Below are 13,424 nucleotides of genomic sequence, written 5' to 3'. Positions count from 1 at the left end.
GTTGCTCTTCTTTCATGATTGATGTTATAAGTTTCCTTCAAGTATCATTCCATTCTGTCTGAAGAACTTCCTATAGTAGTTATTTTAGAACAAGCCTGCCCTCAGGGAATTCTCTTATTTTTTTCTTCATCTGAAAATGTCTTTTTTCTCACTTAATTACTGCAGAATATTTTCACTAGTTATGGAATTCTGGGTTAATAGTTCTTTTCTTTCAGCACTTTAAAAATGTTTCACTTTTTAGCCCATGATTTCTGGTGAGAAATCTATAGGCATTCAAATTATGATTTCCCTATAAGTAACGTATATGATGATCATATACGACCATCATTTCAATGATCTCTTTCAGTATTTTAAATTTTGCCTTTAAGATTTTATGATTTTTAAAAAGCTTTAGATTTTTGATTCTATTGTGCCTGGAAGTGGATTTCTTGGAGGTTCCCTCTTTGCAGGTATGCTGAAGCTCTTGAATCTGTAAGCTTACATCTCTTGCTAAACTTAGGAAGTTTTCTGCTATTATTTCTTCTAATATTTTTCTGCACAGCACTGTTTCCTTTTGAGATTGATGAAACACGTGTGAAGCTTTGGAGTTTTCTTCTATAGGCCCCTGAATGTCTTCATTTTTTTCAATGGAAAAAAGTTTTGTTTTGTTTTTTTAAAATCTTACTGTTGTTGTTGTTGTTCACACTGGATACTTTCTATTGATCTATCTTCAAGTTCACATTTTCTTTGTTAACTTCTTTTGCTGTTGGGCCTATCCAGTAAGTTTTTATTTTTAAGTTGTTATATTTTTCAGTGCTGACATTTTCAAATGGTTCTTCTTTATATATTCTATTTCTTGGCTGAGGCATTCTATCATTCCATTTATATAAGAATTTACTTCCTTACTTGGTAGAGCATTTTTGCAAGAGCTCCACTAGTGAGTCTGATAATTCCAACATCTATGTCATCTTGGAGTTGGCATCTCTTAACTATCTCTTCCCAAATGAGTCATGATTTTCTTGGTTCTTTGTGTGCTGAGTACTTTCGGACTGTATTCTAGAAATTTCGAATACTATTTTACGAGATTCTGGATAAATCTTACAAAGAATATTGATATTTTTGTTCTAGCAGACAATTGGCACAATTGGGCTTAAGTGGCAAGTTCCAACCAGCCATGTGTGTTTTATGATTCCAATGTGAGTCTAGTTTATAAAACCTTTGCAATAGTATTCAGATCTGTCCCATGTACATGCTGTCCAGTATCCAGTCCAGGATCTGGACACTAGTAACTCCTGTTGCTTGGTTTTCAATGTTCCTGTGGTCTAAAGTCAGAGTCATATGTGTGCAATCAGGTGTAAGTTCAGGAGTTTGTTAATAACTTTAAGGAGTTGCAATCCTGAACTTTTTCTCTTTGTCATTTCCTTGGTACTGTCTGGATTCCTGGGGCTCCTCTCTTTGGTCTTTGGTCAGAAAGCTGGGATTTTGGTAACTGCTCTGTTGTTCACTTCCTGCAACTGATGCACATCTAAGGCCAAATGATGAGAAAACACGGAGACAGACAACGCCACTGTAGTTTGCCTTATCCCCTTGGGGTCACAGCTCCTCCAACTGGAGAGGAATGTGCTCCCTTCTCAGTTTTGGTTCCTGCAGGCTCCTGTTACAGCCACTACTGCAGGATCTCTTGGAGGCACCAGTGAACAACAACAACAAAAATCATAATAATGGTTTCCTCCAGTATCTCTGAGCACTAGGAATTCCCTTTCTGACTCTTTAAGCAGAATGAGAAAGCTTCTCCTGGAGCTCTCTCTGCCTCTGCCTTGGTACCCACTCTGGGTTTTCAGCAGCCCTGAGTTCATTCCAAAGGATATCAGAGGGGTAAAAGTGATAAACTCACCATCTCAGTTGTCTCTTCCAACCGACTTACTACCATGTACCTTCAGAGTCCTCAGATGACCCGTGTATTCTGGCCAGACTTTATAGGAGGGACAGGGTGGAATGAATGTCTTTACTGCATTGTACCTAGAACTGAAGCTCTTTAATATTTATTTTATTTCTTTTTTACTTTTTAATTTTATTTATTCATGAGAGACATACACAGAGAGAGAGGCAGAGACACAGGCAGAGGGAGAAGCAGGCTCCGTGCAGGGAGCCCAACATGGGACTCCATCCTGGGTCCTCAGGATCACATCCTGGGCCGAAGGCAGGCACTAAACCGCTGAGCCACCCGGGCTGCCTGCTCTTCAATATTTGTAAAAGCTCCTTCAAGAGGCAAGAGAATAAGGCAAAGCTCCTTATTCCTAATTTCCTGTCTAACTGAATGTTTAGACCTATCAACGCTAAGAAGAGGAAAAATGTAAGTGTGGGTGGATGAGGTGGGACTATCATGTAGTCATGTGAAACATTTCAAAGCCAAAAAAAGAAAAGAAAGTCTTTTAAGCTTTACTTTTTACAGGCATATATTTTACCCAGTACCATCTGTGGGGAAGGAAATAAGAAGTGAAAGGCAAGAATTAAAATAAGTTTTGGAATCAGTAAAGGACTAAAGAAAGTTTTACTGGGCAAGTTCGTATGGATTCAGGAAAGAAGGAAATACACTATACTTACTGAGGTTTTTTTGTACCATCTCCAAGCCAGGGCTTGCCAGGAATTTCCCTGTTTCCATTTACCCTGCTCAGAAGCCCACCACAAAGAGCAAGACTTGGGTTTGCCTGAGCCTACGCTTGAGACAGAAATAAAACCCTCCACCTCCTAACAGGGGACTGAACTGTGAGACTGCTGAAAGCTTTTCTTACTGCTTTTCTTCTTCTTCTTCTTCTTCTTCTTCTTCTTCTTCTTCTTCTTCTTCTGCTTCTGCTTCTGCTTCTGCTTCTGCTTCTGCTTCTGCTTCTGCTTCTTTTCTTCTGTTCTTTTCTGTGCTTATGGGTCCATAATATCATTACCTTTTCCCACACAAATAGTTAGTTTTGGCTTTCATGTCCATGTCCATGAAGTTAGGTCACAATAAAGATCAACCTCTACACAATGTGCCACTGTGTTAGCTGGTTTCAGTCTGAACACAGTAATTCATGTGTGTGTGTGTGTGTGTGTGTGTGTGTGCACACGCGCGCGCGTGCGCGCGCTTTGGGAACTTTTCAAACAGAGTTTAACCAAGGATATAAGATCCTGAATTGAAAGTTTCCTGACAAGGGAATCATAGGTTTTCCTCCAAACCCTTTCCTGCAAGTGGCTCTATAATAGACTCCCGTCCTGTAACTCGTTTGGTCAGAAACACCATTTCTTCCACTCTTCAAGGAATCAGGTTGAGGAAAGGATTGTTGGGCATGATTTATAAGACAAAAATGGACGATTCATCTCAAATGAGAAGCTAAATTTACTCTGAAAACCTGCTCTGTTTGTCCGGAGATGACTCTCATGGAAAACACCCTGGAATCTCTGCTAACATGAGGGTTGTTATTACCCAAAGCGCTCTCCCCCTTCTCAGGAGACTGGCTGGAAACAAAATTAGGAGTTTGAGGAAGTGAGTTGCTATCAACTCACCAAGAGAACAGCCTAACCCAGAGCAACCAGACTGCAGACTTTTCTAGGACTGGGGATCACATGTTCTTTCCTTTTACTAATGCTGAGCATAGATCTTTCTGCAAGGTGGGTAATCCATATAATTATTTAATTAAGTTGTATCTTGACCAGATCTGAGAGACTGGATTCATTCATCAACATTTAATGAGTTGCCTGCTATGGGCATGGCTTCATTCTAGATCTATACACTGGGGAAAAAGAAAGAACAAAAGACTTTACCTGCTTTAAAGAGACTGTTTCAGTGGGAGAGTTAGAAGGCAACAACGATCTTAGTCAGCTTGGGCTGCCATAACAAAATACCTTAGACAAAGTGGATGAAACAATAGTTTCTTACAGTTTTGGAGGCTAAGAAGTCCAGGATCAAGGTGCCATCTGATTCAGTTTCTAGCAAGGGCTCCCTTTCTGGCTTGCACATGGCCACTTCCTCACTGTGTCCTTATATGGCAGAGAGTGAACTGACTTTCCAGTGTCTCTTCTTATAAGGACACTACTCTTATTAGATGAGGGCTTTACCCCATTACCTTCTTTAACCTTCCTTTCTTTATATATAGCTCACTGAGGGGTTAGGGCTTCAACATACAAATTTTGGGGGGGTGGGATACACAATTCAATCCACAGCAACAAACAAACAAATCCAAATCATTGTAATGATTATGGCAGACATATGCCATACAGGCATATATGAATTTAGGCAGGCAGATAATGATAATGGCAGTAAATAGTGAGTGGTATAAAGAGAGTCAAAAGTGGAAGAGACTAGTGACTTTGAGGTGGAATGGTGATAATAGGCTTCTCTAAAGAGGTGACTTAAAAAAAAAGATTTTATTTATTTATTCATGAGCGATACAGAGAGACAGAGGCAGAGACATAGGAGGGAGAAGCAGGGTCCCCGCAAGGAGCCTGATGTGGGACTTGATCCCAGACTCCGGGATCATGCCCTGAGCCAAAGGCAGATGCTCAACTGCTGAGCCACCCAGGTGTCCCTAAAGAGGTGACTTTAAGCAGAGGCTTCAGTGAAGTATGCTGTTCAAAGCAGCAATGGTCCAGACTGAGAGACCCAGTGAGACAGAGGCTCTGGGGCAGAAGGATGCTTGGTTGCAGCAGGATAGATGTTTAAGGACCAAAGGGGGGAAAAAGGGATCCAGATAGAGTAGATCAGGGATGAGTAACAGACACTTTGTGTGAAATAGCCTATAGGCTTCTAGCTAGGTGCCCAGTAAGAACCACCTTTATCCATCCAGTCCCCAAAGTGCCTGGAGGGAAGGGGAGGAAATATAAATGTATTTATAATACCAGGTTTTTCTAATAAGAGGTCAAGTCTCAAGAGATTTGGTTAATCTCCAGAGCCCTGAAATAATTCAATCAACAATTTGCAATAATTAGGAAGCCCTTACTATGTGCCAAGCACTGTGCAATTACTCATGATCATGTCTTGGCATAGAAACTGGAAAAATGTCCTTGGACTTATTTTCCTGGGAGGTAATTATTACAGTGGTAAGTGGTGTTAAATCAACTAGTCCTGTTCCAGGCTTAGAATATCCTAGGACAGAATGGTCTATTCCTTTTTTCTCTATTGCCGGGTCTTTCTCTTAGAGTGCCCCAGGCTTTAATTGTTGGTTCTCTTCTTTATTAATGCTTTCTTTTTGGTTACTTCATCCAGTCTTATAAATACAATCTCTATGCCTATAAATCTGAAATTTATATTTGCATCGATGCATTTATCCTGGACTTTAAATTCATATATACTTTACTGCCTACTTGACCTCTCCATTAGGATGTTTAATAGACACCTCAAATCGGGAGCCTGGGTGGCTCAGGGCATGATCCCAGGATCCTGGGATCAAGTCCCACATCCAGCTCCCCACAGGGAGCCTGCTTCTCCCTCTGCCTATGTCTCTGCCTCTCTATGTCACTATGAAGAAATAAAGAAAATATTTTTAAAAATAGACACCTTAAATCTAATGTGCCCAACACTGAACTGCTAATCGTCCTCCCCAGTCCTGCTCTACCCACAGTCTGCCTCATCTGAGCTGATGAAAGCTTCCCCCTTGTTGGGGCCCCGAGCCTCAGAATTGTGCTTGACTCCTGTCTTCTACATTCTCATATCAAAGTCCTTCAACATATCCTGTTGGCTCAATCCAAAATATACCCACATCCTGACAATTATTTACACATCTACCACCAGCAGCCTGATCCAAGCCACCATCATTTTTCACCTGGATCATTACAGTAGCCTCTTGACTGATCTCCCTGCTACTACCCTTCATCCTCGGTGGTCTGTTCTCAAAATGGCAGCCGGATTCTTTGAAAATGTAAGTTAGCTCATCCCGTTCCCTGCTCAAATTCACTGAAAGTAAAAATCAAAATCTTACAAATATCCAATTATCTTCCCTTCCTTAATTCCCTGACCTCCTTTCCCCTTTGCTCACCTTGTCCTAATCACACAGACTTCTTGCTTTCGTGGCGGAGGACGGATAATTTTCCTTCTACCCTTGTAGGTTCTTGGCTGAGACCCCCTGTAATAAGAGAGAGATTGACAGGAGAAGAACAAACAGAAGTTTAATAATGTATATACTTCCTGTGTGTTCAAGGACTGGTCAAGAAAACTAAGTAACTCCTTAAAAAGGCCCAAGCTACCATGTCAAGTAGGATCTCTAGCTATAGACAAAAGTGTGGGCCTGGGAGAACCAGGTTTTCAGGCAAAGCCCAGTAAACAAGCATATGGTTGTTATGCAGATTTAAGTCCACACCTTCTCCACTGATAAGAGCCTCTAAAGATTTAGTCATCCTCCTCTTCCTGGTACAGAGGAGGAGACAACCTTACAAATGGGGATTTCCCTTATACCGGGAAATGTCTCTCTTACAAAGAGCGGACATCTACTCAGTTTTCAGCAATTTATTTATTGCTGGCAGCTTCTCTGGCAGGTTTCGGTTCCACCACGAGAGGGCTTCTGTCTGTTTTGGTCACTTGTATCCAATCTCAGGCCCCTAGACTAGTGTCTGGTATGTCATAGGCACGCTAACAAATCTTGGCTTTGTGAATTGTTTGTACATAGATATGTCCCCCTCCCCACAAGACTGCAATTTATATGTCTTAATCTTGCATTGCAGGCCTTTCATAACTGTTTAGCTTGAGTTGTGCAGCAGTTCATGAAATTTTCTAATATAGTTTCTAGTTCACGGAAACTTGCAACAAGCTCATCATTTATAAAGCACGCTTCATTTTTTTCTTCTTATTGAAATATAGTGCACAGATAGAAAAGTATATCTACCATAAGGGCACAGCTTATTGTAATTTCATAAAATGAAGTCTCCCACTGGACCAATCCCCGGGGGGGGGGGGGCTGGGGGGGGGAGGACACGACAATAGCAGCCTGTAGATAATCCCTCATGCTTCCTTTCCTTCCCTTTCTGAATTCTAACATCATAGGTTAGTTTGGGCACATTTTATTTTAAAGACTCCATATTGGGATTTCAATGGTTTCAGTAATGCTTGGATAAAACTAATGTGTTGGGTTTTTTGTTTTTGTTTTGTTTTGTTTTGTTTTGTTTAGAGAGAGAAAGAGCATGTACGGGGCGGGGGGGGGGGTGGTGGTGGAGGGAGAGGGTAAAGGAAGGGAAGATAGAGAATCTTAAGCAGGCTCCACACCCAGCATAAGAGCCTGATCTCATGATCTTATAAAGATCATGACCTGAGCGAAAATCAAGAGTCAGATGCTTAACCAACGGAGCCACCCAAGGCTCCCCTAGGCTAAAACTAATCTTATGGAATTAAGCTGATTTTTCCCCTCACCGACAAAGAAAACATGAAAATGGAACTTGTTTTTAAAAAGTACACTCATGGGGTGGCAAAGCCTGAGTGGTGCAGTCAGTTCAGCAGCCAACTCTTGGTTTCGCTCAGGTCATAATCTTAGGGTCCCTGGGATAGAGCCTCATGTCGGCTGCACACTCAGCATGGAGTCTGCTTGAGACTGTTTCTCCCTTTCCCTCTGCTCTTCATCCCCGCACTCTGCTGTCCCTCTCTCAAATAAATAAATAAATCTTTAAAACATAAAAAAAAGCACACCCATAGGAATGTGTCAGAGGCTCACATTTCAAAATAAGCTTTCTGGGAAAAATCAATTAAACATAGATGTTAGATGCATCTGCCTTTACCTCGCATACATTTAGGAAGGTCTATGAAATACGTTATTTGCCAGAAATCTATGTTGAACACTAAGATATTTCTTTTTTTGCCTTACTGGCTTGTAATACCACTGTTGTTATAACTATAAGGATTTTCTCACAGAAAGTAAGGAGCTCGCTGAAGAATCACTCCGTTTAAACTTCAGGGTGAAGAACTTGCACTTGCGTGGGTGAGCTGTTATTCTTTCTCCCTCACAACCCGGCTCTATTCTCAGCACTTCTCTTCCCTGCAGAAGCAGATGACTCAGACTTCCTACTGCTTCCCGCCTTTCCCTCAAACCAGCCCTCTGGCCTCCTGGGGAATTCCCCATGACCAATTAATGAGAAGACCTTGTCTGGTTTAAGGATGTATCTGTAGGTGGTAGGCTCTACCAGTGGGAGGGAAATGTCCAGTGGACGGAACTTCAGGCACTACCTCCGGTTGGCCATTTGATGTGAAAAAAAGAGACAACTGAGTTTTCCTGAAATATACTGATTCATGGGCCATAACTAATGTGTTGGTCAACTTACCAAGGACTTGGTAGCTTTTAAACACGATTGGAAGATTGTTGCCAACATCACCTAAAGAGAAATTATATCATGGACTTCTAAGAAGGCCAACCGTTCTTGAAGCTATTTGAGCCCCACATAAACATTCCCCCAGAGGACATCCACTGTGTAGAAGAGATAAAATACGGAGGTGGTCAACATGACCAAGCATTGGTTGTCAGTGAGCTTCCTTTCTTGGCCACCTGTATGCTCACACAAATGGCCCATGTACGAAGCAACCATGGAAACAGAGATAGAGGTAATAAATGCAAAGAAAAACACAGACTCCTTCTTACCACAGTTATTCTGACTTCTACTGGTGCTGAGTGACCAACTTTGTAAAACAGCAGCCAACACTGAGCCCTTGCTTGGCACCATTTCCCAGGGACACCAGCCATCCAGGTTGTTTGGGACAGCTCCATTATAGAAGGGGCAACAGTTGGTCTTCATGGGAATATCGCCGCATATTCTGGAGAGTGATTTCCCTTTACTGCCCGTGATGCTTCTGCCAACACCACGTGATGGGTGATAAACTGCCTTATCACATCCATGGTATCGTGGGGACCAAGGGCAGACTGCCCCAACATGGACTATTTTGTCTTGAAGACTATTTTGAGTTAAAGAGCCATTAAAGCCCAGCAGATTAAGGAAAAGCTCTTTATGTCCCCCACAACTGCCTAAAAAGAATTGAGATAGAGGAGCTATTACCATGAATAATTACATTATACTACGAGCTAGTTATGGTGGAAAAGGAGGAACCTAGTAAGAGTGGCCCATAGAACATTTGTTAGCTAAACATTTACTCTTTTTCACCTTCCCGTGAATTGCATTTCTTGTTTTTGAAGTCTCAGATCGCCACCCACTCCTCCTTAGTGGGAGAGAGTGAGATATGAGAACCACATATATATCTCATTTTGCCTGTCTTGGGAATTTCCATGTTTGTGTGGATTTCTGTACATATGAAACTGAATTCGATTTTCTCCACTTATCTGTTTTGTGCCAATTTAATTCTCAGTCCAGCTAGAAGGACCTTAAAGAGAACGGGACATTCTTGCTTTCTAATGGTATCACACACGTTGTTGGCTCTGACCTAGGAACTCATTCGCAGTAAAATAGCTATGACTTTAGGCTCACGTGACAGAATTCATTGTTTTTACATCACTTGGAAGCAGCTGGCTTGATGGAATAATGGAATGGCCTACCAAAGTCTCAGTTATGATGCCGGTTGAGAGACACTATCTTCTGAGGTCGTGTATTGTCCTTTAAGTGACCAGGTCAGTGGTTAACATAGGGTGTGGAATACCTTGTTCCAGAAACCCAAGAGTGAAGGTAGAAGCGGCTTCTCTCAGACTTAATAATCTGCTTCAAGAATTTCTTCCTGTCCCTGAAATGTTGTATCTAGGGAGTTCTCAAACTCCCTAGAAGGACCTCAGTCCTTCTGCCAACCAGAGAGGCTTATTGCCACCATACAACACCAGGAATGCCCCCTGGACATTTCAGGCTGTTCATGCCACTAACTGAGGACAGTGCATTGGGTGTGCATCTGGGGCAGCACGATCGAATCTGCTTATCAAGGAGAAATCGGATTGTTGCTGCAGAATGGGGACAACGTTGTCTGTGATGCATGGGATTGATTGCACTCTCATGTCCAATAGCAACGGGCAATGGGGAGCAGCAGCAACTCGATAGACATAAAGGCACAAGCTCACCCCATCAGGTAAGAGCATGTCCACTGCTGGGGTGTTAGCTGAGAGGGAGGGAATTATGGGGTGAGAGGTGGAAGGAGGAAGTCAGGATGATCAGTGTAGACCTATTTTACTGGAAGTGTTTCTCTTACTCCCTTTCCTTGCTGCTTAACCTGGGGGAGTGGGTGCTGTGGACAGCGTAGGTTCCAGGAAGAATGACTAAACTTCATCCCCTTGAGGCAGTGGTGAATGAGATGTTGGGGTTTTCCTATGTTGGGGAGCTGAGTTCCTTCAGCTACAGAAAGGACTAGAGTGGAAGCCGAGTGACGACAGGGTGGCCTGGCCTGGTTATTCTCAGCTCTCACCTCTGCCTTTTCTTGCCATGTTCTGTGGCTGGGGAGGTTGACGGCTACTAAACTTGCCATTTCACCTGCTTCTCCCTGTCTTCTGGCAAGGAGGCCCTGGCAAGAGGCCAGCGTGCAGGAGCGGGGCAAGGTCAGGGATTTTTTCCCCTCCTTCCTCCTGGTTCTTCCTGGCCTCCCCGCAGTTCAGCACAGGCCCCAAATCCCGGCTGCCTCTCAGCCTCCCAGCACCAGGCTTGTCTGGTTCAGCTCTGCCTCCTAGCAGGCTGGGGACAGCATTCCCTCACCTGTCCCCGCAGGTCTGCAGGGCTGAGGGCTAATCCTTGGGTGTCTCCCTAGATCTCGTGGCTTCCATTAACCCTGATTGGGCCTCTGTAAATAATCCCTGCATGAAATGCTTTTCCCTTAAAGCCTTTTGAGGGTGCCAGCTGTTCCCTGCTAAGACTTGGATGGACATGGCAGGGAACAGTGTTGAGAAAGGAGAGGGCTGTCCGTTGTTGTGAGGTGGGGGGACCCGGAGGGTATCAGGTGATGGGATGGAGTACAATGCATTTCACAGGCTGAAATTGGCTGAGATTCAAAACAAAACAAAAAACAGACCATAATCTCTACCTAGATCAGTGTTAATAGTTAATTTTCTTAAAAGCTATTGTAAAGAAGAAAAGCTTGTGAAGCAAATTGGGTTGTGCCCCCATATTGAGGAGGTTTCCTGGGATGTGGGACCTCAGTGCTATAATCAGGACCATCCTGAACAAACTGGGACAGCTGGTTACCTTAGTCTGTGACTACACTTGGGTCCCCTATGGCCTGCTCAGATGCCCCTGCTGAAGAGACATCCCAGGCCAAAGAACACTGTTCTAGAACCATGTGCTGCCTCCTTCCCATCTTCTACCAACAGCAGACGCTTTGATCTCTCGTGGCATTCTTTCTCATTCATTGTGCAGTGAGAATCCCTTGTAACACAGTGGTTCAGGCAGCCAGTGTCGATTGATCCGGGTCCGAACCTGTTTGTCAGGCCTAATTTAGAGCTTTAGCTCAGAATGAAAAGCTGAGCTGGACCAAGTAGGGCCTCCGGAAGCCCTTTTGCCCTTATAATCTTGGATCTTGCTAAAGAGCAGACAGGGCGGCCTTTTGGGCTCCCTTGTACTTGACCAAGACCTTGACCTCGCGTCTCTCTGGGTCTCTGCATCCAATATAGAAGCTTCAAAGGCTGGCGGCATGGGTTGTAAGGATAGCAGATGACACCACCCTACACCTGGATTTGCTCTAAGTGCTTTGTGTTGATTTATTACTTATATTTTAGGGAGGAGAAAGCAAAGCAAGGTGACCTAAGCGACTTGCCCTGGGTGACACAGGTAGTGGTGGAGGAGACTCGGGACTCACATCGTCTGCTCAGTCGGGCTTGGAGATTTTGTAGGCACGTAGTGCCTGTCATCGTGGCCACTGGGGATCCCTGGCACCTGGCTCAGCTTGGCAGGTGGCCAATGCTCATCAGTAAATACACGCTTCAAGTTGTTAAATACAGGCAAATCCTAACACAGGAATTTTCCTGTCTTTTCATCCGTAGACCCTGCCCTGGGTCTTCTAAGTCAGGCTAACTTTCCATCCAGCTGACTAAGCCAGCAGGACAGGAGGACAGAGGAGCAGAGACTCATCCAATGGGGTTCAAATTCAGGCTCTATTTAGTAGTCTCCTGATCGATAAAATGGCAGTGATAATGGAATTTACCCCCGACGAGTTTGGTGTACTAAGTGCGAGCCAAGAACTTGACACCTGATGAATACTTAGTATTTGCTTTGGTTATTTTGATTGTTATTGTTAGAAATCAATTCAGGGGCGCCTCGGAGGCTCAACCTAAGCACCCAACTCTTGATCTCAGCTCAGGTCTTGATCTCAGGGTCATGAGTACAAGCCCCGTGTTGGGCTCCACGTTGGGCATGGAGCCTACTGGGGGAAAAGAAATCAATCCACATGCGTAAATCTAAGTGCAAAGGGGACATTTTTCATTCCAGGAGCAGTCTCAGGACACCTGCCAGTTCCATTCCTAGTGGATCATCTTGGGGTCTGTTGAGCCCTCAGCCTCTGCAGAGGTTCCTTCTCCAAAGCCGGGGTGAAGGAAAAGAAATCCTTGGGCTCCCTCTAGAGGCCAACGAGGCTCCAACTTTGACACTTTGAATGACATCCCAGGACCAATGGGATGCTTTCTGGTATTTTCTCTCTGTGCTGGGTGTTTTCTGTTTGTCCCTCTGGATCCACTCTTCCCTCCTTTCCACTCTGCTCTAGGTCCCAAGAGGTTGACCTCTGTGGACTGCACCCATTGGCTCCCTTGCCCACTGACTTCCAGGTCATCTTAACCAGTGGAAATCACCAGTCCCGAGAAGAAGAGAGACTGGGGTGCTGTGTTTCCTCAGATCCCCCCCAGCAGAGTTTGCTCAGAGTTGACAATACCCTTCTACCAAAGACCACAGCTCCTAACAAGCAGACTCTAGGGTCTCGGGGTCTTGGTGTTGGCCTCTTTACCTCTTCAGATCAAGGATGGAAGTGGTTCCCTGCTGTTGCCAGCGCTAGGGCGGGGCCCCGTCTCACCTGTTTCCCTTAATCCTGCCCACACATTTGTAAATTGTCCCTTTATTAAGGTCTCCTCAGTTGACTTGCGCCATCTGCTTCCTGCCAGATTCTACTCACCGTGTCTCTCCCAATTCATCAGCTTGGCAGTCTCATCTCTGCCTCGCTTCCCCTGTACGCTGCGTTCCAACAAGCCAACTACTCATGGTTCCTGTGATACAATCACATTGCTCAGTACCCCAGGATGCTCACATTAATTCCTTCGTCTGCAGCACCCCCACATATGCCATGCCCACCCCCCTCCCTTGCATTTCCCTCTCCACCCTGGCCTCTATAGATTCTTGAGATGCCTGTGGTGCAAAAACGCTGGTTTTATTAAAGCACGGGGACAGGACCCCTGGGGGCAGAAAAGAGCTGCTGCCCTGGGGGGTGAGGGGTGACTTGGGAGTTGGGGGACTAGGGAAGAGGGAGGTTTTCAAAAGGGTTTTTGTATGCTAAAGAGGACCTACAAGGTATTGGAGACCTTGCCATTGTCAAATTAAGA

The 13,424-nt window shown here is 44.3% G+C and overlaps 1 protein-coding gene across 1 annotated transcript in view; it reads right to left on the bottom strand.

Annotated features, from left to right (window-relative positions):
• LOC140602843 (uncharacterized) overlaps positions 1-13,424 on the bottom strand; it is a 35,066-nt gene that overhangs the window by 10,384 nt on the left and 11,258 nt on the right. The window contains exon 3 of the transcript XR_012005779.1: positions 5,985-6,071. The gene's annotated coding sequence lies outside the window, so the exon portion shown is untranslated. The remainder of the gene's footprint in view (positions 1-5,984; positions 6,072-13,424) is intronic.

This window comes from Canis lupus, chromosome 13 (assembly GCF_048164855.1).
Source record: "Canis lupus baileyi chromosome 13, mCanLup2.hap1, whole genome shotgun sequence".
NCBI lineage: Eukaryota > Metazoa > Chordata > Mammalia > Carnivora > Canidae > Canis > Canis lupus.
The sequence above is the reverse complement of the archived record's forward strand: the minus strand, read 5'-3'. Positions and strand labels throughout refer to the sequence as shown.